The sequence below is a fragment of the Prionailurus viverrinus genome, chromosome B4 (assembly GCF_022837055.1).
Source record: "Prionailurus viverrinus isolate Anna chromosome B4, UM_Priviv_1.0, whole genome shotgun sequence".
NCBI lineage: Eukaryota > Metazoa > Chordata > Mammalia > Carnivora > Felidae > Prionailurus > Prionailurus viverrinus.
This window is the reverse complement of record NC_062567.1, coordinates 113,253,172-113,281,088: the sequence shown is the minus strand read 5'-3', so window position 1 is coordinate 113,281,088 and position 27,917 is coordinate 113,253,172. Positions and strand designations below refer to the sequence as shown.

The window sequence follows — 27,917 nt, the reverse complement described above, 5'->3', positions numbered from 1 at the left end:
AAATGAAGAGTTTAGTAAAACTTTGGTGTAAGCCTGAATTTATGAAGGTTTACTTTTCTCCCCTATTAACTAGCTTAACTTAAAAAAGTGTTAAGTTTAGGGGCGCCTGGGTGGCTCACTCTTGATTTCAGTGCAGGTCATGATCTCATGGTTCATGAGTTCGAGCCCTGTGTCAGCTCCATGGTGACAGTGCAGAGCCTGCTTGGGATTCTCTCTCTTCCTCTCTCTTTGCCCCTCCCCTGCTCTCTCACTCTCACCCTTTCAAAATAAACTTCTAAAAAAGTGCAAGTTTATAGGAGAAAAATCTCATAAAGGACGTAAGGTGGAAAATGTTCTAACTTAGAATTTTTAACCCAGAGATAAGCACTGTTAATGTTTCTTACGTATTTTTACATAAATGTTTTCTACACAAAACATACATAGCCATTATTTATTTAACCAGTCTCCTATTGATATACAATTTAAGTGCCTTCTAGGGTGATGGTTTTTTCCATGTTTGTTTGCTTTGTAATACTGTACTGAATATTTTTGTACATCTTTTTTCTGTAACCATGTATGGATAGATTTCTGAAAGAGATTGTTGAGTCAAGGGGTATGTGTCTTTTAAATAAGGAAAGATGGGAATACAGTGCCTTTCCAAAGGTTTCACCAATTTAACTGGTGAAATCTTTGATTTTCAAAAGACTTTCCTGTCCCAGTTTATTCTAATAGAGCAGGAGAGGAGCTAACTGTCCTTGTCTACTTACACAAAACCTGAGACGTACCTCAGGTCCTCTGGTTGGAGGGATGAGTAGAGATATTTCATAAAGAGAAGAATTTAAAAGGTATTTAAGGAGTATGCCTGGGTGGCTCAGTCGGTTAGGTATCTGACTTCAGTTCAGGACATGATTTTACCATCTGTGAGTTCGGGCCCCGTGTTGGGCTCTGTGCTGACAGCTCAGAGCCTGGAGCCTGTTTCAGATTCTGTATCTCGCTCTCTCTCTGCCCCTCCCCTGCTCACGTTCTGTCTCTGAAAAATGAATAAACCTTAAAAAAAAAATTAAAAGGTATTTAAGGTGTTCCCTGGGAGAGGAAAATAGAGAAATAGTTTAGTAAAGCAAATAACCCTGAATTTGCCAATAGAATTCTTTGGGTCACATGAGGTCCCAGAACCTGAATTGGGTTCTGAAGAAAGTAAGACGATCTTGGAGCATCATATACTGTGAGAAAGCCATGGCCTGTTCCCTGGATATGGTGCTGCTCCTTTGGTAGATCTTGTAGGGCACTTGTGAGTGAAGCATAGTGGTGATGAGATGCTGTTCATTTTACATGACCTCTGATGCAAGTCACGGTCTAGTTAGGGGGTGTGTGTGTGTGTGTGTGTTTCAAGGTAATGTTTAAATTAAAAGAATTACTTTTCAGTAGTCTTCTGGCCCCAGACTGTGTGCGTGTCCTTAGTGTCTGAGAGATAACTAACACAAATCAGGAGCCCTGTGGCCTGGGGGTGTTGCTGGTTTAGTGGCAGATGCCATCTAATCTGGCCATCTACCTGCCTTCATTTTGCCTCCTACTGGCAGCAAGATAGGAGGGGATCTTTTAGACCCAGAAAATTAGTTGAATTTATTCAAGTCTGGGAAATTCAAATCTATTCAAGGCAGAGAAGAATGAAGAGGTGTCCTGGATCTATATGTCAGTAAGAGTTGAAACCTTACAGCTGGCGAAGAGGGATGGCCAGGTGGGTTGTGAGTTAAAAGGGGCCATCCAGAGTCCAGACAGTCGGGGAGCAGCAAGAGCCTCAGGCTAGAGGTGGCATGTTGGAGAGTGAGTATGTGTTCTTTCTCAGCACTCAGGGACCAAAGTGCCCTCTCAGACTGGTCATGCTTCAGCCGAGCCACACCTGGGCAGGTGGAAGACAGCCAGGAGTAAAACAAGTTCTGAAGTCTATAGCTCTGAATTGAATCATTCTCTATTTTTAATCAAAATTAGTAAATGAACCAAATGACTAGATAGCCTCAAGGCAATTGTCAAGTAATTTCACATTAGAAACTTGAGAGAGGTTTTTTTGTTTTTGTTTTTATTTATGTTTTGGTTTTTGGGTTTTTTGGGGTTTTTTGTGTTTTTTTTTGAGATATTTATGACTGGGACACAGACCTGAAGTAGGTATGCAGAGCTGGGCCATGGATGAAAGAGTGGATATCTGAAGCTGCCAGGGAAGGACTAGGAAGGGAGGAAGAGGTGATTGTGAATGTGTTTTTGGCAAGTAAGTTGGAGATAACATAAAATATCCAGTGACCAAGGTATTCTCAGACTAGGAAGGCAGCCATAAAAATAGGTAAGACAAATTGGAGCCCAAATTTGAAGTCAAAACCCAGAGGAAAAATGAATGAGCTTGGCTATGTGGAATTGAATTCTGTATGCCGTAGTCGTCTGATTTTTAAATCTTATTGTAATTTAAGATGTTCATTTTAGGGGCTCCTGGGTGGCTTGGTCAGTTAAGTGTCCGACTTCGGCTCAGGTCATGATCTCACGGTCCTTGAGTTCGAGCCCCGCGTCGGGCTCTGTGCTGACAGCTCAGAGCCTGGAGCCTGTTTCAGATTCTGTGTCTCCCTCTCTCTCTGCCCCTCCCCTGTTCATGCTCTGTCTCTCTCTGTCTCAAAAATAAACGTTACAAAAAAAATTAAAAAAAAAAAAGATGTTCATTTTAAGAGTTAGAATAGGCAAAATGCATTCAGCAAAGAAAATATACTCTTCTTATATTAAAAGTATGGTATTGATTTAACATTTAGTTTAAGGCAAGATCCATTTGCTAGATTTATCTTTAACATTTGTTTAAGACTTTTACTTGAACAGAGCCAGAGGATAGAAGCTTATTATGCAATATTAACTTTGGTAGACACTCTTCCTCTGAAATATTACAGTATAGTTTTACGTAAAGAGTAAAGTTCTGTTGACTAGGCTTTATTATACTGACAACATTCTGTCTCTTTTCCAGACCCCAGTGTCTCTGTCCTCCATCACACCCTGCCCCCAACACAGAATTAAATCAATACCACTTAAGCCACACAGCAGTTTTGAGATCTTTGCATTAGTTATTTAATGTGAAGGGCAGGAAACCCCTGGTCCTCTGATCATTCTGGCCTGATTTTTTCTTGTGGCTTATGGCAATTCAAATATTTGAGAATCTTTTCATACAAGGAAGGTCAAGGGGATTTAAAGACAAATGACTGACAGCAGGAAAGCTTGTAATCCGTTGCAGGGGTTAGTACTCGAGTTATCGTAATAAGAACCAGTGTATGATCACGAGAGAGCAAGAGAAAAATAAGGAATATCTTGTGTCTGGTATGACATCAAGTTCTTTTTCTGATCTCATTAATTTCTAGGAGGAATTTCCTCAGATGAGACTAGAGTCTCAAGAACATTAACTTCATCGCCCAAGGTCACATGGATGGCAGCTAGATGGCAGTTAGTAGAGTTAGAATAGGCAAGCTTAAGAGTTAGAATAGGCCAAGTGCATTCAGCAAAGAAAATATGTTCTTCTTATATTAAACGTATGGTATTGATTTAACATTTACTTTAAGGCAAGATCCAAGCTACTCTAAGCTACTAGATGGCAGCTGGGATGTGATCAGATCCGCTGGACCTTAAAGTCCACACATATCCCGTCAGTAACTGGCCCCCCAGACGCTGTCGCCAATAGGCTCCAGTTCTGTTTCTTTAGCCCTGCCTTTCTCTGAGCGTCCATCTAGGTATCTATGCTTGAATGGCCCACAGGAACCTCACATCCATCCTCTGCCCCCAGTCTCCTCCTGCTGCCTCTCCCCAGTTTTTCTGTCTTGTAAATGATCTTCCTGGCCACCAGAACGAATGCAAAAGAAATGAGATTTTCTTTGACTCTCCCTTTTAATCTCCACATCCAGTTGGTGGCACATCCTTTTGACGATGCCTCTTTGGTGTACCTCAGGCGCTCTGCCCTCCTTCCCCACTGCCACTGTCCAGCCTTCACCGACTCTTGCCTTAGATGCCTACAGCAAGCTCCAGTCTGTTGCACCAAACGTGTTTTCCCTTCTGCTTCTCAGAACGACTTGTCTGAAGCCAAGGTCTGGTCCTCCTAATCCCTTTAGCAACTGCCACATGGCCTGTTGGATGAAATCCTAACACCTTAGCATGACTTCAGGGAACTCTCAAGGTCTGATATCTGTTCTGCCAGCCCGGTTCTTCTGCCTTCTCCACCTTGCCCTGAGTCCTCCAAATCCTTACCTGCTGTCTGGCTGACCGGTTCGGAACTCACTTTACCTGAAGCACCTTTTGATTGACAAGTCTCTTCCTGCCTTGCATCCACCTCATCCCTTTCCCTGTCCTTCCTCGCTGCCCCCTGGTCTCCCCTTCCCAAGTGCTGCCTTATAGCAACAGGTACACCCAGGGCACTCATCAGAGGCTGTCAGTGCTTTCCTGGCCGCCAGACTGAGAGTGGGGGAAGGGAGGGACTGTCCCCTTACAACTCCAGCACGCCTTGCTGTGCCTGACACGCAGAGGCACCAGTGAGCATCTGTCTCATGAATGAGGCGACAGAGGAAAGAGTCTCCTGACTCCTCACTTCATCCCGGCGACTGCCCTTCCCTCGGCGTTGGAGCCACTCACTGCTTGCTCCGCGATCATTCATGTTGGTGTTTCTTGTGTTCAGTTCACCCCTTTGCCCTGGCTCTTCCCAGAGTGTGTTGAATTGAGCCCATTTCTTCGTCAGTAAACCAGGAGCGCCAGACTGAGTGTCTTCTGGGGTCCTCTTGCCATCCCTGGGCTGTGTGGTGACAGGACCCCCTTCTTGTCTGCCCCCCCCCCCCCCCCCCCCGCACAGATACAGAATGTGCCTCTTCTGGCAGCACAAAGAGCCCACTTGTCCAGCAGTGGCTTGAACACAGTATATTATTGCTGGCAGTTGGATCGGTCCCACTGCAGGGCGTGGAGTTTCCCTGAGACAAGCACAGGACTACTCAGATATGTGAGCAGTATCTCCAAAGTCCGGGGTGAGTCATATGGTAGGTGCTGTTGGAATATCAAGCCCGTCTGCCTTACAGCCTCAGATGCCTCTCGGGCAGGAAGGTGAGCAGGCAGGCTGCTGACCCTGTTCTGCCCTCTGATTTGTCGTGTGGTGTTCGGTAAGTCTCTTCACCCGCTCTCCCATTCCAGGCAGCCTGTGTAAATATATACTGTAGAGCTTTGTGGTCATTAATGGTTTATGAGGTGCTTAAAAGAAATACAAATTATTTTTGTGCTTGCCCCAAATCCTCCCTAATTGCCCAGCGGCTTTCTAGGTATTTAAACTGCCTAAATTCCTGAACCACCAAACCGTCTCTCCGGGGCCTTTAAGAATGTAAACCCAGCCTGTGTGATTTAAGAAATGAGCAAATACACGCGGTGCTTGAGTGTGCCAGCTCCTGGCCGAAGCGAGCTGGTTCTCCATCCACTTCCCCTGGCTCTACCCAGACTGAGTTGGGTCTAACTCTGTATCCTGACTTTGGCTCTTTTGAAAAGTGGATATCCTTGAATCCTCCCTTTCCTGAAAACTTCAGACTCCATAAAACAGATTTTGTGTGACAGTGTCGGCCACTGTCAGTGCCCCATGAGAAAGATGGGTGTGGTGGCTGTGGGTCGGGAGAGGAAGCAGCAGTGGGAAGTGTAGGTCTGTAGGCAGGGCGCCTCCTGCTGTCCTGGGACACCACCCTGTGGTGATGGATGCAGGACTCCCTGTGGGCTGGAGAACGTTCATGTCACCCAAGCTCTGCCCCTGTGAGCTGCCCGATCTCCTGGGAAATTGTATTCAATTTGTGACTTTGTATGGGTGCCTGGGCCACGGAAGGTTTCTGTACATTGCTACAAAATGCCTATACTGTTTCATTTCCTGGACATTAAACTATTTGAACACATTAGTTTGGTCTCAAAGGTTGATCTAGAGTATTGCAAAGGTCTGCTTACTGTTGATAATGATCCCTAGCCTTTGGGAACAAACGATTGGTGATGGAGGAGGGGTGTGGAAAGTTAGAGGAGTGTGCTGCTTATCATTTGATCTTTTGCATCTTGAAGATTAAATTTCTGTTATTAAAAAAAAAAAAAATTGGAGAGCCTATTCTAACAACAAAGCATCTTAGTAGCCTCCCAGCATAGTGAGTGCAACAGTCACGTACAGTTTGGGTTGGAATGAAAGGGGAGATGGCCGCCCAGACCGAGAGGGCACCGCTTGTAATACAGCTGCTGCCGCCGGCCGCTCTTCAAGAGGATGTAGGAAGGGGTCTCTTCTTGCCAGCTGCTGGTCTACCAGGCTGTTCTGGAGAAGCCGCCTCAATGTGGGCAGGCCCCTCCCGGCTCTGCCTCCTCCTGATTGCCGTCCTGCAGCTGACAGAGGAGTTGTCTCAAGCGCAGACAAGGGTGGTTTGCAGGCTGCCTGGGGGTTCGTGTGTAGCCTGAGGGAAATTTGGTCTCCTGTACATTCTCTCTCTTTCTCTCTCTCTTTATCTAGACTATACCCTTTACATTCCTGGGTGTGACCCGGAGGACCAAGTCAGGACCCCCTCCTGGGATGGCTAGGAGGTCTTTAAGTTCAGGTCACATTAAGCAGGTCCTCAAATTTAGATTTTAACATTATTACCCAAGAGTTAAGCATAGAACCAGAGATAGACCAAAAGGATTCAAAGATAGATGTCACTCGATGTATAACTTAAACGATACACACCCACACAGAGTTTATCACACTCCATGGCTTTTATTTTTTAAATGTTTATAGATTGTGAAATACTAAACATAAAAGATTGCATTTAAAAAATAACATGAAACACTCCTGCACCTAAAACCAAGGGTAAGAAATTGAACTTGATCCCATGACCTTTTCCGGGATTGCATATCCCCTCCATCACAACCCCTGCCTCTCCCCCTGCCCCCAGCCTGAGGTCTGGCTGTCCTAAGGTATGTGTTAACCATTCTCTTGCTTTTTCTTCGTCATTTTACCACCTGTGTGTTTATACCTAAATAAGTGTTGGCCTGTGCTTGAACTTTAGAAAGTAGTATTCGTACTGCATGTAGTTTTTTCCACTTGATTATTTTAACGTTGACCTATTTTAATTGTACATTGTAGCTATGGTTCATCTCCTTCCATGTAACAAATGCACACAGTGTATATATATTCATTCTGTTGCCTATAGACCTTTGGGTTATTTCTGGGTGGTGGTGGTTTTCTGTTGTGAACATTGTGGCTATGATTTTTTTTTTTTTTTTTTTTTTTTTTTTTTAGCAGCAGGCAAAAGTTTATTAGAGTAGAAGATTAGAAAGGAAGAATAGTAAGAAAGCTCTCTTTACAGAGGGAACATTTGAAAGTGCATGCCCCTGTGCTGTGAATTTTTTTTTAATGTTTATTTACTTTTGAGAGAGAGAGAGAGACCCAGCATGAGCAGGGGAGGGGCTGACAGAGAGGGAGACACAGAATCTGAAGCAGGCTCCAGGCTCTGAGCTGTCAGCACAGAGCCCAACGCGGGGCTCGAACCACAAACCTCAAGATCATGACCTGAGCTGAAGTTGGACACTCAACCAACTGAGCCACCCAGGTGCCCCGCTATGAATATTTTTAATACACTTTCTTAACATGAGCATTTGGTCCTAGGAATGGAATTTCTGGGTCTCTAGAGCATGTGGCAAACAATTTTTAATGTTTTAAGAATTCATTAAATTATGGACATTTTAAATATATCTTGTAATCTGATTTCAACATTGCTTTGTTTAAATCCTGGAGCCATCAAAAATGTTTTTACATTGAAATAGTAGGGCCACCCTATTTTGGCCCCTGAGACACTTTAACCTTAAGGAGATACCCTTACTGCTTTTCGTAGTTGTTACAGAAACCATTTTTGAAGGGCAAAACCAAACTTTAAGAATTGAGAACACAGGGGTGCCTAGGTGGTACAGTCAGATGAGCGTCCAACTCTTGATCTCAGGATTTGTGAATCTCAGGATTCGTGAGTTTGAGCCCCACATCAGGCTCTGCGTGCAGAGCCTGCTTGGGATTCTGTCTCTCCTTCTCTCTGCCCCTCCCCCGCTTGTGTACACTCTTTCTCAAAAAAAAAAAAAAAAATTGAGAGTCACAAATAAAGCAGTGTAGCCCTCAGGAGTCACATGAGCTGTATATATGCAAACAGTCACCAGGTAGTCACCCTGTGACTGTCTTCGACTTACTATCCTGAATACTGAGGTCAGTTATTTTGCTATTTTTAAAAAACTATGTTATTTTGCTATTAGTAAAATCATAGGACCTAAGAGGAGTGAGCAGGAAAGTGTCTTGAGAGTGCTAATGAAATTTTAAAGGTATTTGCATATTAGTCTGACTTTGAGGGTACAAGCCCTGGGAACTTTGTTAAAAATAATATCAAAGTGAGTAACAACAGACCCTTCCAGAAATCAATATATAACAAAAAGTATCACTGTCCCCAAATTCCCAACCCTGTTTCCCAGAGGTAACCACCATTCACAGTTCCTGAGATTTCCTTCTGGAAATTTTCCAGACAACTAAAGTACGCTTGTATATATTTATATAAACCCCCAAACTCTATCTCTTTTAAAGCACAAATGAGCGTGTGTAGACCTAGCTGTGCATCTTGCTTTTCTCCCCTAACAATGAGGCTTGGATAGCTGTCCGTGTAGCCCATTCACATTCACCTCCGTTTTAGTGGCTACATTGTTTTCCATTGTGCTGGAATTTTCTTAAGCTGTTCCCCTCTGATAGGTATCTGTGTTGATTCTGGAACTGGAAATAGATGACGGTGCTGCTGGTGGTGGTTCAAGGAGACTGTCCAGTTAGAAGCAGCAAAGAGGGGGGCAGCTGGGTGGCTCAGTGGTTAAGCGTCTGACTTCAGCTCAGGTCATGATCTTGCGGTTCATGAGTTCGAGCCCCGCATTGGGCTCTGTGGTGACAGCCCGAAGCCCAGAGCCTGCTTTGGATTCTGTGTCTCCTTCTCTCTATGCCCCTCCCCCATTCATTCATTTCTCTCTCTCTCTCTCTCTCTCTCTCTCTCTCAAAAATAAATAAACATTAAAAAATTTTAAAAAACAGCAAAGAATAGGAAAAAGAGGCAAAGACCTATAAATAGTTGGATATCACTTCTGTTCTTTAAATCTCTTCAGGTTTTTGTTTTTGTTTTTGTTTTTTCCTTTTGCAGCTCTTTGGAGAACATAGGAAGCTCAGAAGCACTAGGTTCTTTTTCCTCCTTGCCCTTCCTTCCTTGTGGTGAAAGAGACCGTGGTATCTAAGTTTCTGAAGGAAAGAAATGTATTCACAAGTTCCTGCTTCAAGAACTGGGGGACTCCAGCTCCGTTCTCTCCCACCTCTAGTGCAGTGAGCACCGGACTGTTCTACCCGATTAGCAAACTTCTGCTGATTCATCTGTGTGGATATGGAGGGGTTTCCTTTTACAGAGCTTATCATCGCATTAATATTTTCTCTATCGGTGTTGTTTGCAAACACTGTAGGTTGCCTGTGCAAGCACGATTCTTTCTCTTTCTCTCTGGCTGGCTGAGCTGGCTCCTGAAGTAGAGGCTGAAAATGTTAGATCCTGCTTCCACAGCCTCCCTTGCAACTAGTCTATGGACCTGTGACTCAGCCCTGGCCAAAGGGCCCTAAGAGGAGATCTGCTGGGCCGTTTCTAGAAAATGTTTTTCTCCTTAATAAAATGTGAAAGAAAAGTGGTTTGCTTGTCTGCAGCCAGAAATGGTCTGCATGTGATTCTTAGAACCTCAGTAGCTCTTTTTGCCTCCGTGAGAGAACAAGCAGATGTCCCAAGAGTGGTGGAACGGAAAAATGGAGAGAGCTTGGGTCTTTGAGAACATTTTTAAGTCACCAAAATTAGCCCTTTGTCTGATCTTTTTACCTGATTTGGCATTTCACCCAGAGGAAATAATATCAAAGTACAAAACAACGTTGTAAGACAGCCGTGTGCCTGCTGTGTTCAGAAGACATTGTGAGGCTCTAGGACTGCAGAAAAGCAAAGGAAAGAATAAGATAACTAATCATACGAGGCAGTAGAAAATGTGCTGCAGGAAGGACTCAAAGCGGCAGGAGTTCTGAGTAAGCAGTGGTTTCTAGGTTGGAGGTGATAAATGACTTCGTGTGGAAAAGCTTAACATGAGCCAGATTGAGGGAACCCATGGTTTTGGTAAGTAAAAAGTTGGGGGTGGCGGTCGAGGAAGCCTGAGGTTTTACAACAAACACAGGCTGTGGACTCAGACCTGAGTTGGAACTCGGGCTCATCACTCACTGGCTTGTGACCTTTTCAGGGTCCTTGACTTCCTTGATATTCCTTATGATAGACTAAACATAACCTGTAGAATTGGGGTGAGGAATAGAGACAAAATATGTCAGACACCTGTCATGCCAACAGGCAGGCACCAAGTGGATGGTGGAGGTGGAGGGGGTAGTGAGACTGCATCCATGGGGGAGCTCATGAGCCAAGAGGAGGCGAGCCAGTAGAAACCACGTGGGCATGTCGCTTTTGATCTGGTCAAAGGTCACCTGGATAGGCCATTTGGTCCAGGTAATGGGGTGTGAGTACAGAACCTGGAGAGACAGGTTCAGGTTGAGACACAGAAGGCCTTGATTTCCAGTGAACTGAATTTAGACCTCCTCCTGTAGACAACCCGAGTGCTGCCGCTGGGAGGGGCAGCCTGAGATAGTGAGACGCGTAAGGAGGTGGTTGCAGTGGCCCAGTGTGCAGAATAAAAGACCTAGACTGGGCAGGGTCAGGTGGAGGGCAGGGAGGGGTTAGGAGTTGGAGAGATGAGCAAGAAAGAAAGAGGATTTAGTGATATGAGAAGCAAGAGGGAGGAAAGAATTAACAGGTTCTAAAGACAATGCCTGTCTGTTGTTGAGTGTGAAATTCATAGTAGACTTGTAACACTTTCAGATAATCCTATCCCAGGTTGGGACACGAACACTGAACACTTGGCGAGACTTATTGAAATTTTTGATGAAAGATGTTATATAAGTGGAAAATAAATGATGGTGCCCAAATCTGCTTATTGTTGAATTTTGTCTAATTATGTTTGTCACTTTCCCACTGTTTACATATAAAGTTTGGTTCCTTTGAAAAATGTGTCCCTTAATAAGATAAACATACCCTTGCTTCTGATTAGATATGATTGAACACTTTGAGTCAATCCTGTAATATGAAGTGTATATTCACTGATTGTTGACTACACATTTATCCAGGATGAAAAGCAGTTGAGCATTTTTTCTCTGACACAAGGATTGTGGACATACTTACAGATATATTTACAACGCCTTATTGATAGAACATCAGTCATAACAACATCCAGAGTAATGAGATGACATCAGAAGCATCAAGGATAGGGATCAAAGACATTTCAGTTCATCAAATTCAGAGTAATATCTTGGGCTGAATGAGGTTTCATAATGTTCGCAGTTGGTGAATCTTGAACAGATGGTTCTTTAACATTTTGATATGCTGAATAAGGTAGGTGGACTCTGTTGAATTAATAAAGTGCACCACACTGGAATACTGTTATGGAGTTAGCAGCCCCTGGAGTCTTACTAAGTTCATCAGCTTTCCCAGTATAGGCAAAAAGAAAACCCCATCGTTCATATATCTTAGGGAACTAGGTATGAGTAAAGCCTCTTAAGAAAGGGCAGTCTTCCGACTGGGCATAAAATTAATAAGTTTTTCGACGGTAATTCTGCACATAGGTGGTTCTGTAATACACTCAACAGGTGTCCTGTCTGAGAGTTCTTGTGATCTCATTGGGAAGTTAGGGTTCTAGGCCAGGTATGGACCCAGGATTTGGTTCATTACCATTGACAGTAAAGAGAAAAAAGCATCTGACATTGAAACTTTCCCAGACGGCTTTCTTTCTATTCTTCACATGCCTCTTCTCCCCTTTTACTAATCTAATTTGGATTTTTAAATTTTTTCAGATAGAATCTGAGTCATAATAGATACTGTAGATACACAGGTACATTGTGGTGCTTTCCTATAGCCAGAAGAATCTGGGATACTTTCCAACTATGGATGGCTTAGAGTGAGGGGAATAGGATTTGCGGTCTACGTTGAAGGATTTCTCTTTTCAATCCATAAATAAAAGACCAAAGGAATCGTAGCCTTCAGGGAAGTCATCTTTAACTCCTGCCTTTTCTTGCATTTTACGTAAAAATTCTATCCTTTGTAATCTGTCGAGCCCTCTGGTAAAAAGCGTGAGGGCGGCAATCATTGGAACGTGTGTAGCCTCTCATGTCTCCAGAAGAGAGAGTAGAGATGGAATAAATGATCTGTCATGTGTGTATGAGGCAAAATGCCCAATTTCTTATTATGTGACAGATAATATTTTAGATGAGAACTCAGCTATCCTTAGCTTCAAATGATTTTTTTTTTTAAATAGTGGGTCTGGTTCTAGAATCTCTGTGTCTCCAACAGAGGCCCGCTTAGTGTTGGTATGCAATGCAGTGTGAGTATAAAGGCATATATTGACCAAATCCTACAGATTAGCGGATCCTTCTTATGTCTCTGTATACACAGCACGTGAACCGTATCCGAAATCTCTATGTACAACATAACCACAGTTCTGTGTTTCTAAAAAGTTAAAGAGTCTAAACAGTGTCTGTATTTAAGTGAGGGTGTTGGGGCGCCTGGGTGGCTCATTCGGTTGAGCGACTGACTTCGGCTCAGGTCATGATCTCACGGTCCCCGCGTCAGGCTCTGTGCTGACCGCTCAGAGCCTGGAGCCTGCTTCGGATTCCGTGTCTCCCCCATCTCTCTGTTCCTCCCCTGCTCGTTCTCTGTTTCTCTCTGTCTCCCAAAAATAAATAAACGTTAAAAAAAAATTAATTAAGGGAGGGTGTTATGGGTGATTTTTTTCCCTTGCATTTTTGATATTTCAAGATCTCTATTTCTCAGTATTTTTATGATTAAAAAATCCCAACTTACTTTAAAAACCCTGGCTTCCCCTTTCACCTGGTATTGTGTCCAGTCTAGTGTGGCTCACACAGCCAGCTGTGGGAGGGTCTGTGTTCTGTCTCGTGCCTCCCTCTCACAGATACTTGCCCTGCATGTCTTTTTTGCCCCAACCCTCTCAACTGTACCCTGATTCAGTCCTTCTAAATTCTAGACACCTCAAGAAACCATAGTTTCCCAAATATTCTGCTTTTTGCCTCTGTGGACACATTATGCTCCTTGCTAGGTTCTTTTGGCTGATTTTTGAGCTGCCTCTTCTGTGTCCAAGTCAAATATCATCCTCTTAGAAGCCGTCTCATTGAAGGCTTCTAGTTACTTTTTTCTGCCTCTTTATTCCTCACGTTTTTCTGCATTTCTGTAGTTCCATGTGTCTCCCTGCCCAGAGAGGGAGCTCCTAGGGCAGAGGCACAGTTTGTCATTTTTACCTTTCTGACTCTGGTGCTTTTAGCATACTGCCCGGCTCACAAAAGATAGACAAGGAAACATTTTTTGAGTAGAAATTCTGTATTTGGGGGGGCTTGGTGGAACCTAAATCAGTTCCATTAACTATCAGTTCCATTAAACTAAATTAGTCAATTCTGTTAATTATCATAAAAACATTTGGTCTAAATCAATTCCATTAACTATCATAAAAACATTTGGTTCAAAGTAAGTGAATAAGCTCTAATTGTACTTTGTGTGCTTTTATAGTTAAATTTGGCCTCTTAGAGAAACATTGGCTTTCTAAATAACTGTTATGTAATGAACCAGGTCATTTGCAGTCTGCATCAGCATGGTGTTTTGGATGTTGCTACATTTTGCAGAATTTAAGATTAAATATTTTTGTATCTAAACCTGATGGGATTAGTTACAACCACAGATATTAGTGCTTTGCTAGTATACCATACAGATTTCTTTGCTTTCTGTGTTTTGTGCATTTGCTCTGCTATAGTCTGGTAGTAAAAATAAATACTTATTGGGCAGAGTCTTGAAAGCTTCAGGAACTTTAAAAATATTAAAGAGCTGGGGGCTCCTGGGTGGTTCGGTTGGCTAAGTGTCTGACTCTTGGTTTCAGCTCAGGTCATGATCTCACAGTTTGTGAGATCAAGCCCTGCATAGGGCTCTGCACTCACAGTGCTCGCTCACTCGCTCTCTCTCAAAATAAATAAACATTTTTAAAAAAACGTTAAAGAGCTGATAAAACGCAGTATGAATTGACACTAATGAAGTTAAAGTTCTAATTTTGCTAGAACTGAACAGTACAATTGTATATAATACAATGCTGTATTAGTCTACATTCATTTATTTTCAATGTTATAAGTACTGTAAAGATAAAATAGTAATTTGACAGCCCCTGTATTTTCATTGTCTAAAGTTTTTTTTTTTTTTTTGTATTTTTTACTTTTTTAAGGAATGACTTGCAGGTACATACATCTTAAATGTGCAGTCAGATGATTTTTACCTGTGTGTACCACGTTAACCACCACCCGCCTCACCATTGTCTGCACCCTAGGGCTCCCTTGTGCCACCTTCTGGCAGATCACACTCCCTGCCTCTGCTCCCCAGCAAGAGCGGTTCCGACCTCCACATCACAAGAATCATACAGCATGAAGTGTGACACAATGAGATTCGTCTGTGTTGTGTGTGAATAGCTGTTTGTTCTTTTTATTTGCCGCATATGGTTTTTAACTGCATTTTGCTTAATCGTCATTTTGGTAGTGAGAGTAAGAATAAGGAAGGGTACCTATTCGATGTTTGTTACTTGGTATGTGCTCAGGGCTGCGAGCTTCACAGACCTAACACTAACAGAACTGTTGAGTAGAAAAGCCTCCAGGGCCTTAAAGATTACAGACTTCATCCACCTTGTTTTCTCAAATGAGGGACCTAAGACTGGAGAGTTCACTAGACCCCCAGGTCCCCGACTGACCTGGTCTAGGATTCTTCATGACTTCACCGTGCTCTGTCACAATTCACACCTGATCGTATGGATGGCCCCAGTCAGTTGGGAAGAAATCGTGGGAATTTAGCAGTTTAGAAATCCAACATCAGCAAGGCTTAAAAATGTTGGCCCTTAAATGGTAAGAATGTTAATTATCTAGAGATTCCATTCACTCATCTATAAAACTTCTCTTTCAGTATCCATTAAATGAAGTGTTTCTCTCTTCATGGAAATTATTCCTTTATGAGAACCAATTCTTTTATTTAATCTTTTTTATATGTTTGTTTATTTTTGAGAGAGAGAGCGCGAGTGAGCATGAGTGGAGGAGGGGCAGAGAGAGAGGGAGACAGAATTCAAAGCAGGCTCCAGGCTCTGAGCTGTCAGTACAGAGCCCACAGAGCCCGACGCAGGCCTGGAACCCACGAGCCATGAGGTCATGACCAGAGCCGAAGTTGGATGCCCAAGACTGAGCCACCCAGGCACCCTGAGAACCAGTTCTTAAAGGAGAAGGAAGGGGAAAATTCTAAGGTGTGCACATGCTTATTATGAGTTCTGCAGTTTCGGTGCGTAGCCTTGAACTTCTGTTTCCAGGTATAGTCCTCTTAAAGCCTTGATGAAAACCACAAAGCTTTTTCTTGAGAAGTTTTAGGGTAAACTCTAAGTCTGTGAGCTTTGCAAGTAAGAAACTGTTCCTTGATCAGATATGTTACTCTTAGTAATGATTCATAGAAAGTTTCATAGAAAGAATGTTGTAGGAGACATTAGTGGACTCAGCACTGGAAAGTTTAATCCTTTATTGACCCCACTGGCCAGGAAGTAACCACAGGACATTCTTCAGTATGTTAGAGCCTCTTTAATTATTGGACACAGAAACATGTGGCTTGTCTTTTTCCCAGTTATAAAGCACTAGTTCAAACAGGATTGAGTCCCATTCATTGGTCATGGAATAAATTTAATGCATAACAGCTATCATTTTATATTTTTATATGGAAAAGTAGAAGGAAGAGTACAGCAAATACCCACCTACCATATCAAGATTCAACGATTAAATTTTCCATATTTGTTTTATGTAGTGTGTATGTAATCTGTTGCAAAGTAAGTTACACGTAGACATTAAGGTACTTGGCTTCTGACATGTATACAAAACCAGGGACATTCTCTACATAATAAAATTAACATACCCTTAAATTAAAATTAATTATAATTTCCTAATATGCAATGGTCCAAAAAATGAGCTGTTTTTAAAAATATGCTTATAAAGTTAGAGTGCATGTAGTAAATACAAGTATTATTTCATAAAAGTTACATACATGCACACATGTGTATGTATATATTGGTAAATACATATTTCTTACTGTGGGTCTCATTCAGAATTTGGAATATACCGCTTTATAGCATAAAGAAGCTGGCCGCTTAAATAAGTATTTGCTAGTCAGTGATACTGCTAGTTCTGTGCTGTTGTACGGAATCTAAAAAAGTGAATACTTGCAGCAACGTAAAGATCTAGTAAGGAGAATAAAATAAGTAGTATTAACAAGGGCCAGAATGGATCCGGGAGGAGCGGAAGTAACTTGGGCAGGAGTTCTTTGGAAAGGCCTCATAGGAGAAATCTTGAAGGGATGGTAGGATGTGGGTAAGACCGAGGTCTTGGAATGGGTGTGCCCAGAAGGAATGACGTAAGTATTGGGGTGGAAAGAAAGTGCAGAAATGTATTCAATGCACCGTAGCCCTGGAGTCTGTCGGGGAGGTGGTAGGAGGAAGACAGACCTGGGCAAGTTGGAGTAGGAAAAATTACTCAGGGATTAAGTACCGGCAGGAGGAAGAACCCAATTCCTTCATGAGAGGAAGAGCCGTTGTACGTCTTGAGCAGCGTTATAATGCGAAGAAGATGAGTATAATGACTCTCCGTGGCTGCATTGAGGAAATGAAACACTGAACACAGCGAAACCCATTTAAACTCTTGCCCTTTGTGTAGATGAAATAGGAAGTGAGGGTCTGGATTCAGTGGGTGGATCTGGGGAGAGCGAGGAAGGGTCAATCTGGGGAGCGATTCTTGGACAAAGAGATAACAGGATTTGGTGACAGCTTGAGTCAGGGGTGGAGAGAACCTGGGCAAAATTAGCGAATGATGCCACTGATAGGTACGGTTATGGAGTTAACGATCACCCAGTTCAAAAAAACCCCACGCATCATCTGTAAAAACAAGCTTCCATGACATAATACTCTCAAGAATTAGTTTGGGAGGCTTTTTTATTTTTATTTTTTTACAGGAAGAAGCAAGTTACAATAATTAGATAGGTTTTTCTAACACAATTTTTCCTTGTTTTGCTTAAAGACTTAGGGAAATGTTAGATAATGTCTCTTTAGGGCCTTAATTTAGAGTCCTAGTTTCACTTAAGTAGCAACATAGAAGACTAATGATACTGAAAAAAAAAAACTAAGGATCAGATATTGAGATTTTAAATTTTAGTCATTTGAGGTCTTGTACCTTTTCAAAAGTTGGATCACTCAGATACTTAGGTGTTCTGCTTTTGGGTGAATGGGCATCTTCTGAAAAATTCTCTTTACAGTTCAGTTCAGATTCATTGGAACTTGAATTCTGAAGGGACCTCCTGTGTGCTTTGAGATTCTGCCTGACTTTCCCCATCCTGTCTCCGCTGCAAGATGCATATGCACACATAAGCAGATTCCATGATGTGGAGTGGGGAGGGAGTTATTACCAGCTTCTCTGGGAAGAGCGTAATCGTGGTGACAGCAGCATCATTGTTCCTGGCTCTGGACTTTTCCCAAGTTCCCACCTGTCTGGGTATGTTGGGTTTGATAAGCGATAGCCTATACTTAGAGCATTTAACTCTGTATGAGGCCCTGTTGCAAGCACTTCACGAATATTAATTCATCTCAAGTTTACAGTCACCCCATGAAGTAGGTACTGCTGTCCCCACTTTACAGACGAGGAAACCGAGGCATAGAGAGAATGAGCACCTGTCATCATCACCTACGATGATACATTTAATGTGACAGAGCTAGGATTTGAACCTACACAGTCTGGCCCTGTATCTGCTTTTAACCATGAACATATGCTACCACCATAATACAATTAACCTCTGTTTAGGACACATGGCTTTGGAATTGGGGCTTTCTTGTGAATCTCAGCTGGCTGGTTGCCGCAGGTGTGAGTGAGCCCTGGAAGGCTGTTCCCTCTGGAAATATCGTCACCCCAAATATAGACATGGGTTCCAAGAAAGGTCACGGTATAGTGTTTATCTTAAAAATCACAATCCACAGTTCAATTTATTTTTTTGTAGTTTCCTTTTTTTCCAGATTACAAAGCAGTGTGTTCCTAGAGGACTGTCCTGTATCTGAAATATAAATCTTCAGTGCTTTTAAACTGCTGTGGCTGTGGGAGAAAGAAGCCTCCTCTTTGCTTCATCCCCGTAGCAGAGCCTCTGATTATTATCTGCCTCCTAGGGCTGTACTCAGAGGAGGGGCTTTCTGTACAAACTGGCATGTTTCACTGGCGTGGAGAGTCAGTAGCGGTGGTTAAAACAGAAGCAGGCTACATTTTGTATTCAAGATATCTTGGGATCTAAGCTAGTTTCTTCTCTAACTCATTAATGTTAAATTGGCAACATCTCCAGTAATTGCCTTGTGGCACCAAGAACTGCCTAAAGCTGTTTGTTAGTATTTGGTCTCCTGGTTTCTCTCCGGTACGTATTTTCCACTTCGCAATATTTAATGGATACACAGTGCTTTAAGTGAACAAAAATTTAGGGTTGGAGGGGTGTGGGAAACATGTTTGTGTCTAGTAAAGGGTCTGGCATAAGGCAGCAGGACTCTCAGTGAAAGGTGGGAATGTTAGAGGGCAGACCTCGCAGCCGGCTGGAATCACGGCTCTCCCACTTATTGGCTTTGTGACTTCAGACAAGTCGCTTGCTTTTTCCATCTGTAAAGTAATTATTCTCATATTCTTGAAAGGAAAAATAAAATAATGTATCTGAAGCAAGTGGAAAATTATATGATGCTTAAGTCTTTAACCAGTAGCTTCTCTTTTTAAAATCAACTTGTACTATTTTGCCAAGATCCTGTCTTCTCTTGAACCATTCTTCTTGAGGCCTGCTCGTGTCCTTTATTTTCTTTTTTATGTGTAGTTATTTATTTTTGAGAGAGAGAGAAGTGCACCTGAGGAGGGGAGGGGCAGAGAGAGAGAGAGAGAGAAAATGTCAGTCAGGCTTTGTGCTCAGTGTGGAACCCAACTTGGGGCTTGATCCCATGTCCCTGGAATCGTGACCTGAGCCAAAATCAAGAGTCACTCAACTGACTGAGCCACCCAGGAGCCTTTCCTTTTGTCCTTTATTTTTTTTTTTAATGTTTATTTATTTATTTTGAGAGAGAGAGAGAGAGAAAGTGAGCAAGAGAGAGGCAGAGAGAGAGAGGGAAACAGAATCCCAAGCCTACCCGAAGCAGGGCTCAAACCCACAAACTGTGAGATCATGACCTGAACTGAAATCGAGAGTCAGGTGCTCAGCTGACTGAGTCACCCAAGCACCCCTTTCCTTTTGTCCTTTAAAACAAGTCATTGTCTCCTTAGACTCTGGAGGATAAGAGGACTTCTTTGTGTTCACGTTCTATTGAATTATGTTTTCCTAAGGGACAGGGAACTACACCTGATAATGTTGCTGGCACAGTAGATATGTTATTTCAAAAAAAGTTTTTCATTTATTGCAATTCTAAGACTGCATCCTTATGCCATCACAAATAGCGTGTTGAGTTAAAACATGGTGTGAAAGAAGGAGCAAGCATGTGGATTCTCAGCAACAGTTAGGATGGTGCCGGCAGGGAGAAGGTCACTGAGGGAGGAAGGGCGTACGCCTGTGTATCTGTACATTGTGGGTCATGTGTTAGTTGGTCACCTATGTTGTTTGGAGCAACAGAAAGCCATGAGACACGTCAGTTTCCTGAATTTTGGATCTTCTGCTTGAATCGAGAGGCATTAACCGTCTGCAGTCCAGTCTGGAATACAACCCTGAATAACCTCTTGGCTACGGGTTCTCCTTGATTCCCTCCTGGCCAGCAACCAAGAGAATGTAAACAGGAGGGACAGCTGGCTGCCCCAGTGGGCTGTTTGTCTACCATTGATTGAGCAAGAGACTAAGGTCCTATTGAAGAAGGAATGTGGGGCAGGGCACACGTGGCTTATCAGACATTGCGTCCCTTTGAGCTTTGAGGCTTCAGTATGGGGGGAGGGAGTGGGGAGGGGGATCCAATGTTATATAAATACTTAGATGCCTAGCAGGATAAACACTGTTCAAGGGGTAAATGCAAATTTTGGGGAGAGCACAAAGGAAGCCGTCTGTTCTAGCAGAGCGTGGGGGTAGGGGTAGCTTTGTGGAAGAGACAGTGTTTGAACTGGTCCTGGAAAGGTAAATTGGGGTGGAGGCATGCAAGGCCACTCTAGGGTGAGGAGCTAGGAGGTACTTAACACACAGAAATAGGAAAGTGCGTGAAGCATTCAGAGGCTTGTTGGGTTAATGGAATAAGATGAAGGTTGAAAGCTTACAGGCTTTGGTACAAATCCTGGTTCTGTGCTTATTAGCTATAACCACAACCTATTTCATGCCTTCCCATTCCAAATCTGTAAAGCATAGCTATTGATACCGACTTCATGGGGCTGTGGGGATGAAATGAGAGTGTATACAAAGCTCCAGCCTTACTCCGGTGCCTCTTGCATAGATGCACTCAAAATATCATTATGGGCAAGTCTCCTGGAATATGGCCAAGATAGGACCCTGATCAAGAGAGTTCTAAATTCTTTGCTTGCTGAGGATTTCACGTATTAGTTTCTTTTTTAACAATTTTTTTTAGGTTTATTTATTCTGAGAGAGAGTGCATGCACAGGAGATGCAGAGAGGGAGGGAGAGAATCCCAAGCAGACTCTGCATTGTCAGCACAGAGCCCAATGTGGGGCTCGAGTTCATGAACCATGAGATCGTGACCTGAACTGAAACCAAGAGTGGGAAGCTTAACCGACTGAGCCACCCGGGCGCCTCAGGGAATTTTTTTTATTATCAATTTTTTTTTTTTTTAAATAGTCTTCACACCCAATGTGGGGCTTGAATTCACAACCCTGAGATCAGGAGTCACATGCTCGACTGACTGAGCCAGCCAGGCACCCTTAGTCTAGGGAATTTTAAAGATTTTCAGAAGGAACAGGACTTGATTGGTTTGTCTTTTAAAAAGATAGTTTTATTTGGCCCAAGGCAGTCAGAGTTTTTTTTACATTGCTTGGCCTCCTTTGAAGCCTAACGTAACTTCCATATGAAAAATAAATACTAAAATGTTGATTGTTCTTTTCATGGACATGAGAATTTTTTTCCTTGAATATGATGCTATTTACTATTTTGGTAGAACTAAGGGAGATTTTTATTTCTAATTGTTAGTTGGTGATAATACTCCTGGCTTACATTAGGAAAAATAAAATTGCTTAAAGGAAATAAGCTCCATATTGCAAAAGGGAAATAAACTAGTAAGGATCAGTTTTTTTCTACTACAGAATTAGGTATGTTATTTCTAAGCCCTATCTGATGACTGGTTGTGTTCTATTTATAACAAAATTCTGTACTAATTATCCAGTACGCATGCAATATTTTTTATAGTACCAAAACCAAATTAAACCCTGGCCTGCAGAGAAAAACTTAATAAGGAGGCTTAGGTTTGCTTTGGGAATGTGCTTTGGGACCCAAGTATCAAGTTCTGTTTCCTGGCTCAGTCTTACTAAGCAACTTTTCAAAGGACACAAGCCAAGTTGTAATCTTCAGTGTGGCTTTCTCCAGGTGCCCTGGGAATGGGGGACAGAAGGAGCTGTGTCAGCTTATGAGCTGGATGTGTTTGACCATATTCCCCCTGTTACATATGGGAGCAAGAGTATGGTGCTCACCGCCAGGCAGGGTGACCTACCTAACATCTGTAGATTGAGACACATTTACCTCTTTATCCTAAGAGGGTGTGATAAAGCATGGGAAATAGAGTAGCAGTAATATCCAAAAATAAAATTGAAAATTAAAAAGGAGGGGAATGCTAATCACCAGGTCTAACAGTTATTCATTTGGGCTGAACTTCCCAGCAAAAAGGGAGACATTGTTATCTGATAGGACACCCCTATCATATTGACTATTATATTTACTTTATGTATTTAGCTAAGAAGCTATACTTCAGTGGACAAATTACTTCCCCTTGTAGGGAAAATTACTTTTCCTGTGAAGAGTACCTCTCATGAACAGAATGTGGACTGAAATGAAAAGTTACTTGGGTTCGTATTGAAGCTATTGCTTTTTAAAACGGGCATTAAGCCAAGTGAGATCTACGAAGATTCTTCCAGTGCCGACAGTCTGACTTCTGTTGCAGATCAGTGCCCCTCAGGTGAAGTTAGCTGTTGTCATGTGCCTCTGAGAGGGCACTAAGAAATCCTCAAAGACTTCGTTTGGATTGGAGATGCTGAAAGACTGCAGGACAGTGCTGGCTTTGTGCGGTCATCATTCAGAAACTTAGGTTAAGCACACGTTCCTCCCAAGAACTCTGCTCACTGGCTAAGGGCCTTGGAGACCCATTTTTCTCCTCCTTCAGAGCTGTCTCTCCTGCTTCGATTCCCGGGGTGGTTCTCTTGGGGTATAATGTGGTATTTCTACCTCTCCCCTAGTCCTCAAGGCAAGTGCTCAGTCCCTTTCCTGCGAGGGTTTTACTGACCCTCCCACTGCCAGAAACCGGTGGGGGAGTAACTCCCATGGTAGGAAGGACTCCAGAACCCTGGAAGTGGTTAGTTCAGCACCCAGGGGTTCTCACACACCCCAAGTTTCTTCTAAGTGTAGGAACTAAAAGCCACAATGATGTTCATTCTGCATTTAGTCCTAAAATTGGGGTTTCCTGCTTCCCCTTTAGAACTCCCCATCCCATATCTCCCCACCAGAAGGAACTGTGAGCCCTTCCTTCAAGAAGGCCAAGTTCTTCGTGCCCGACCTGTAGAGATGGGGGGCAGGTGTTGGGTGTTCACTTCCCTTTCCCAGACTTGCCTGTTTTTGAGGCAAGATAGATAGGATGCCCAGAGACTCTTTCTCTTAGAAATAGCCTTCTTTTGGGGGCACCGGGTGGCTCAGTTGGTTGAGCATCTGACTTTGACTCAGGTCATGATCTCGCATTTTAGAAGTTCCAGCCCCACATCAGGCTCACTGCTGTCAGCACAGAGCCCACTTCGGATCCTCTGTCCCCCTCTCTTTGCCCCTCCCCCACTTGTGCTCTCCCAAAAATAATATTAAAAAAGAAAAAGAAATAGCCCTCTTTTGGTGTTGCTTCACATGCCTCTCCAGTCTCCTCCCCAGGGGACCATGGCTGTCCTTTACCTGCGGTTGGTATTAAATGTACGTTGCTTGCTTTTCGTTACCCTAGCCTGTACCTTCTAGCTTCTTCTCTCCCTCTGATTTAATTCTTCTGTAGATTACATGGCATCTAGTAAATTTTTATCAGGTCAGACTAATTTTGTAAGAGATTAGTTTGTATTAATTGAAAGTGAGTTCTAAGCTATTTTGAAGACATCTATATTTTCTAGTGCATGTAATTCAAAGTAGGTTACCACTGTTGCCTGGTAGAGGCTTAATGAGAAGATAATTATTTCTAATTACAGTGTCAAGTGTTCATAAGTGCTTGAAGATGCTTGAAGAATTTGTTTTTGAGAACCGTAAACACTTTGTCTAATCTCCTGCATCTGTTAATTCGCAGTGTTGGGATAAAGGATTGGGCCAGCAAAGGTACACGTAGTCTGTCCCCTGTTCCAAACGATCCTTAATCCCGGAGTAATGAGGTGGGTGAACTTTACCTGCAGGCAAGGATTAAAAACTCCTGATGCTGTCGAATTTCTTTGGTCCATGATGCTAAGAGAGGAAGAGGCAGGGGAAATAAAACCTTTACGGTAAAACTAGTGATTCAGTTCCTGTTCTGTACACCATGAACTTCTTTAAAAGTTCAGTGTACTATTGTCAGACTTGAGCTACAAAAGGAAGTGTGTTCCTTGTCTAAGCGAATTAGAACAAACATTTTATGAAGTCACTTTACTAATAAAATATCTTTGGGATACTATGTGAAGATCTTTAAGATTTTTCATTTTTCTTTTAATGTTTATTTTTGAGAGAGAGCAAGAGCAGGGAAGGGGCAGAGAGAGAGGGAGAGAGAGACTCCCAAGCAGGCTCTGCACCGTCCGCGCAGAGCCCAACGTGGTGGGGCTTGAACTCATGAACTGTGAGAACATGCCCTGAGCTGGAATTAAGAGACCCTCCACTGACTGAGCCACCCAGGCCTCCCTAAGGTTTTTCATTTCTAGCATGTAGAGGGAGGGAAAGTGGCATTCTTCTAAAATACAGGTATCGACTACTTTGTGTAGGTATCAACATGAATGTGTTAGTATCTCGTTATGAGGCTGCTTAACAAGCTTTCAGAATTACTTCTCCAGTGCAGGTTAGCTCAGTTAGCAAGAGAACCAAGCGTTTGGTGCTGGGGTTCAGGGCTTTGGTTGGCTTCCCCGAGTTCACTGAGTGGGGAGACATTTTGCAAGTGCACGTCAAGTTACCACAAAGCAAGACGGAAGATGGCTTAGTCGTGCCGTATGCATTACTAGCAGCAAAGTGATAAAAAGCTCGCATTTTTTGGTAAAACATAAAAAAGGTACCCCTACAGGGCCATGCCAGGCAGTCCCTTGTTTTCTCTGCTCTATCACCCAGCAGAGGGACGAGTGTCTTCCCTTTTCTCCAGGCAGATCTATGACTTATCTACTGAGCGCCTTCCCCACATGCGTCCAGAGCTGAACCCCTCAGTTGTTAGGCCCTTAGACGTGGCTGGCTTCTTCTCCAGGGGTCTCTTATCTCACTTCTCTGATTTTTACCATCTGTTTCTCTCCTTCTCTTTCTTCCCTTAGTGATTGTAAATGCTGCATGTGATTTCAGTAAAAGCAATAGGCTTTTTTTTTGTCCTCAGAATTACTTTGCCTGCACCACTGTGCCTATTTTAAAGCACGGGTGAAGAAGAATGAATGTCACAGGCCGTATCAAACCTGAGATTGGTGTGGTTTCAGCCAGCAACATCAGTGCTGTGGTTAGGCAGCAACCTGGACGAATTTTTCAAGTTCAGACTGAGGGAGGGTAAGCATGCTGACAGAGCAGTCTTAACCAGACCCAGGGCGTCCACACAAGTCCTGGTGCCCCCGGTAGGGCCACTGCAGAGCAGGTTCTCACACTATTGGTGGCTGAGCTTAGGTCCTGCAAAGTCTTACCTGTTTCGTATGTCAGAGTGTAGCCCCAGCTAAGCTATTCATTATCTGTGGAGGACCTCAAGAAATCTATTTGTTTATCAGCCTGGCTTTTCTCATGAAAGAGGGTTGGTGTATAGAATATATGAATGCTAAAAAAAAGTATTTAGCACAATGCCTGACTCATAGTAAAAGTACCCTGTCATTGTTAGGGAGGCAGGCCCTGGAGACAGACTGCCTGGATTTCAGTCCCCACTCTGCTGTTCACTGGTTGTGTGCCTGTAGGCAACTTTATCTAACTTCTCTGTGCCTGGTTTTCTCTTTCGTAAAATAGTAACGGTAGAACCTATCTCAGAATTTTTAACAAATGAGATGCCACACGTGTCCCTAACGTGACATTTTTCCTCCCGGGCATGTGGTGGGATTGTCTTTCCCCGTCCTGTAGCCCCCTTGAAGTTAGCTAGGCCCGGTACAGTGAGCGGACGAAGCCATAAGTGCCTCTTCTGATGGAAGTCTTTAGGCTCCAGTGAACGATTCCCCAAGTCCCCTGCCATGGCCACCAGCAACACTGCAGAAGGTGGAGGCTCCCTCACAGCTGGGGTCCCTTAGCTGATGCCCAGCAGTCTTGTTAGCACGAGCAAGAATGAACCTTTCCTTTCTTCCTTCCTTTCTTTTTCTTTCTTTCTTTCTTTCTTTTTTTTTTTAAGCCACTGAGATTTTGGCATTGTTGCCACAGCAAAGCCTAGCACATTCTGATTGGCATGCCACAGGAGCAGCCTTGCCTCCGGACCTGAAATTAGATTCCGGCTAAAATGCTTAAGGGTACAGAATGTCAGCCGTGTGGGCCTGGACCCTGGGCCACAGAAACCTGTGAGTGCCTTTGTGGGCCTGTCTGTGAGAGCACGCTCGTGTGCGCTGGGGAATACCTGTTGCCTAGGAAATGGCCGCCGGTTTCAAGGACTGACTCTTTCCTAGTGTGACTGAGCTCAAGCAGCTTTTCTTTTCTTTTCTTTTTTTCCCCAGGCAGTTTTTCTTAACGCAAAAGGTCCATTGTATCCGGCCTCGGGTCTAGGCAGGCAGTTGTCATCCCCTCTTCGTTCTGATCTCTCTGTGCCTCTGCTTGTTCGGGCCATTCCGTGACCCCCAAAGCCTCCGGGGACTCGTCCCTCGGTCCGTGCCCTCCAGGCATCCACAGGCCCGCCCCCCCCCCCCCACTCCCCAACCCCCCCCCCCCCCCACTGCGTTCCCTTTTCCACTTCTCTTGGGTGGGGTTCGGGTGGTGTGCCCCTGCATTGACTGTCCTTCCCTTTTGTTCGTTTTCCTCCAGAGCTTTTAGGGGGTAGATATGAAATGTCACGAAGAGAGCCCTCTTTGGAAGCAGGAACAGTGTGTTCCCGCAGCCACTGTATTACTTTGTGCTGTGCCTGGCTTCCCAGTGAGCGAGGTGAGCTCGCTTACGTTGTATCGGAGCCTTGGATTGTTGGCAGAGGTGACTCAGTGTCGGTTTTTGATGTTAGTCCAGGGCTTAGGCTTTTCTGTAGCCTTTGTTCCAGAACATTGAGGTGACCGTGGAAATGTTGCTGCTGCCGGAAGGAAAACATTATTAGCGATGGCTTTTCACTAGGATGTCGGTGGTCTGCCTTTCACGTAAACTAATAATAGCCAAGTCATTCTAAGAGAACTGAAAGGGGCTAGCAGTCATTTTTAAAAATAGCATCTATTCTGCCAAAATGGTATTTCATGTTCTTTTTTTTTTTTTGAATTGGAAAATATGGAAACATAAAAACAAGAATGACTCCTCTTAACCCCGCCATGCAAAAATAACCATTGTTTGGAGCTTGTTTCCTTTCAGTTTTTACATGGAGGTACATTTTTAAATGAAATTGGAATGACAACAGTAGCAAACCTTTTTTGAAACCATTCTCTGTGCCAGAACTCTTTAAGCACTTTATGCGTATTATCTCATTCATTCATTCACAACTCTTTGAAGAAAGATGACCTACATTTTACAGAAGAGGACACTGAGGCACAGAGAGGCTAAATCATTTTCCCAAAACCACACAGCTCGTAAAAGCGGTGCCTAGACAGAAAGCAAAAGCAGTCTGTCTCTGGAGCCCAGGGTCTTGACTATTCCACGATACTATCTCACAGTAAAGATAACTTGGATTAAAGGTCATGGAATTTGCACTGTTAGCTGCGACTTGTATGGTTCCGTCTCTTTATAGATGAGGAAGTTGAAGCCCACAGACGTGACCTGATTTAGCTAACGACGTAACTAGTTACTGTTAGTGCCGAAACTGGAACCTGCATCTCCTGATCCTCACAGTTCACGTGCACGCTGACTCCGGGTGATCCGTGAACCTTTGTCCGCGCTGGGTCCCGCCCTGAGACAGCTGCACCGTGCACTTGCCCTCAGGGCTGGCTCCGGATGACGTGGGGGACGCCCACAGCTTTCTCCCCAGCACGTATGTGAAATTTCACTTTGGGTTTAGGGAATGCATGGGCATCTGGTAACAATGTGTACACCTCGCCCTTCATTACCCTGCAGAGCGAGGGCTATAAAAGGCTATAAAAAGGTGTGACCCAACAATAGTTTCAACCTTCTACCCTCATCAGACATTTTCACCTGAGATTTGCTGACAAGCAGTGAGGTAGATTGATTTGAGCTCTGAATGCTGTTGCTTTCCCCAGCCTGGACCGTCGAGGACATGCCAAGCATTGTTATAGTTTTAAAGTGAGC

The 27,917-nt window shown here is 43.5% G+C and overlaps 1 protein-coding gene across 11 annotated transcripts in view; it reads left to right on the top strand.

Moving 5' to 3' along the window:
• TMCC3 (transmembrane and coiled-coil domain family 3) overlaps nucleotides 1-27,917 on the top strand; it is a 256,578-nt gene that overhangs the window by 204,888 nt on the left and 23,773 nt on the right. The window contains exon 1 of one of the 11 annotated variants that reach the window (XM_047866023.1): nucleotides 27,342-27,642. The exons of the other annotated variants lie outside the window; for them this stretch is intronic. The gene's annotated coding sequence lies outside the window, so the exon portion shown is untranslated. Of the gene's footprint in view, nucleotides 1-27,341; nucleotides 27,643-27,917 lie in introns of those variants that run through there. 11 annotated transcript variants of the gene reach the window in all.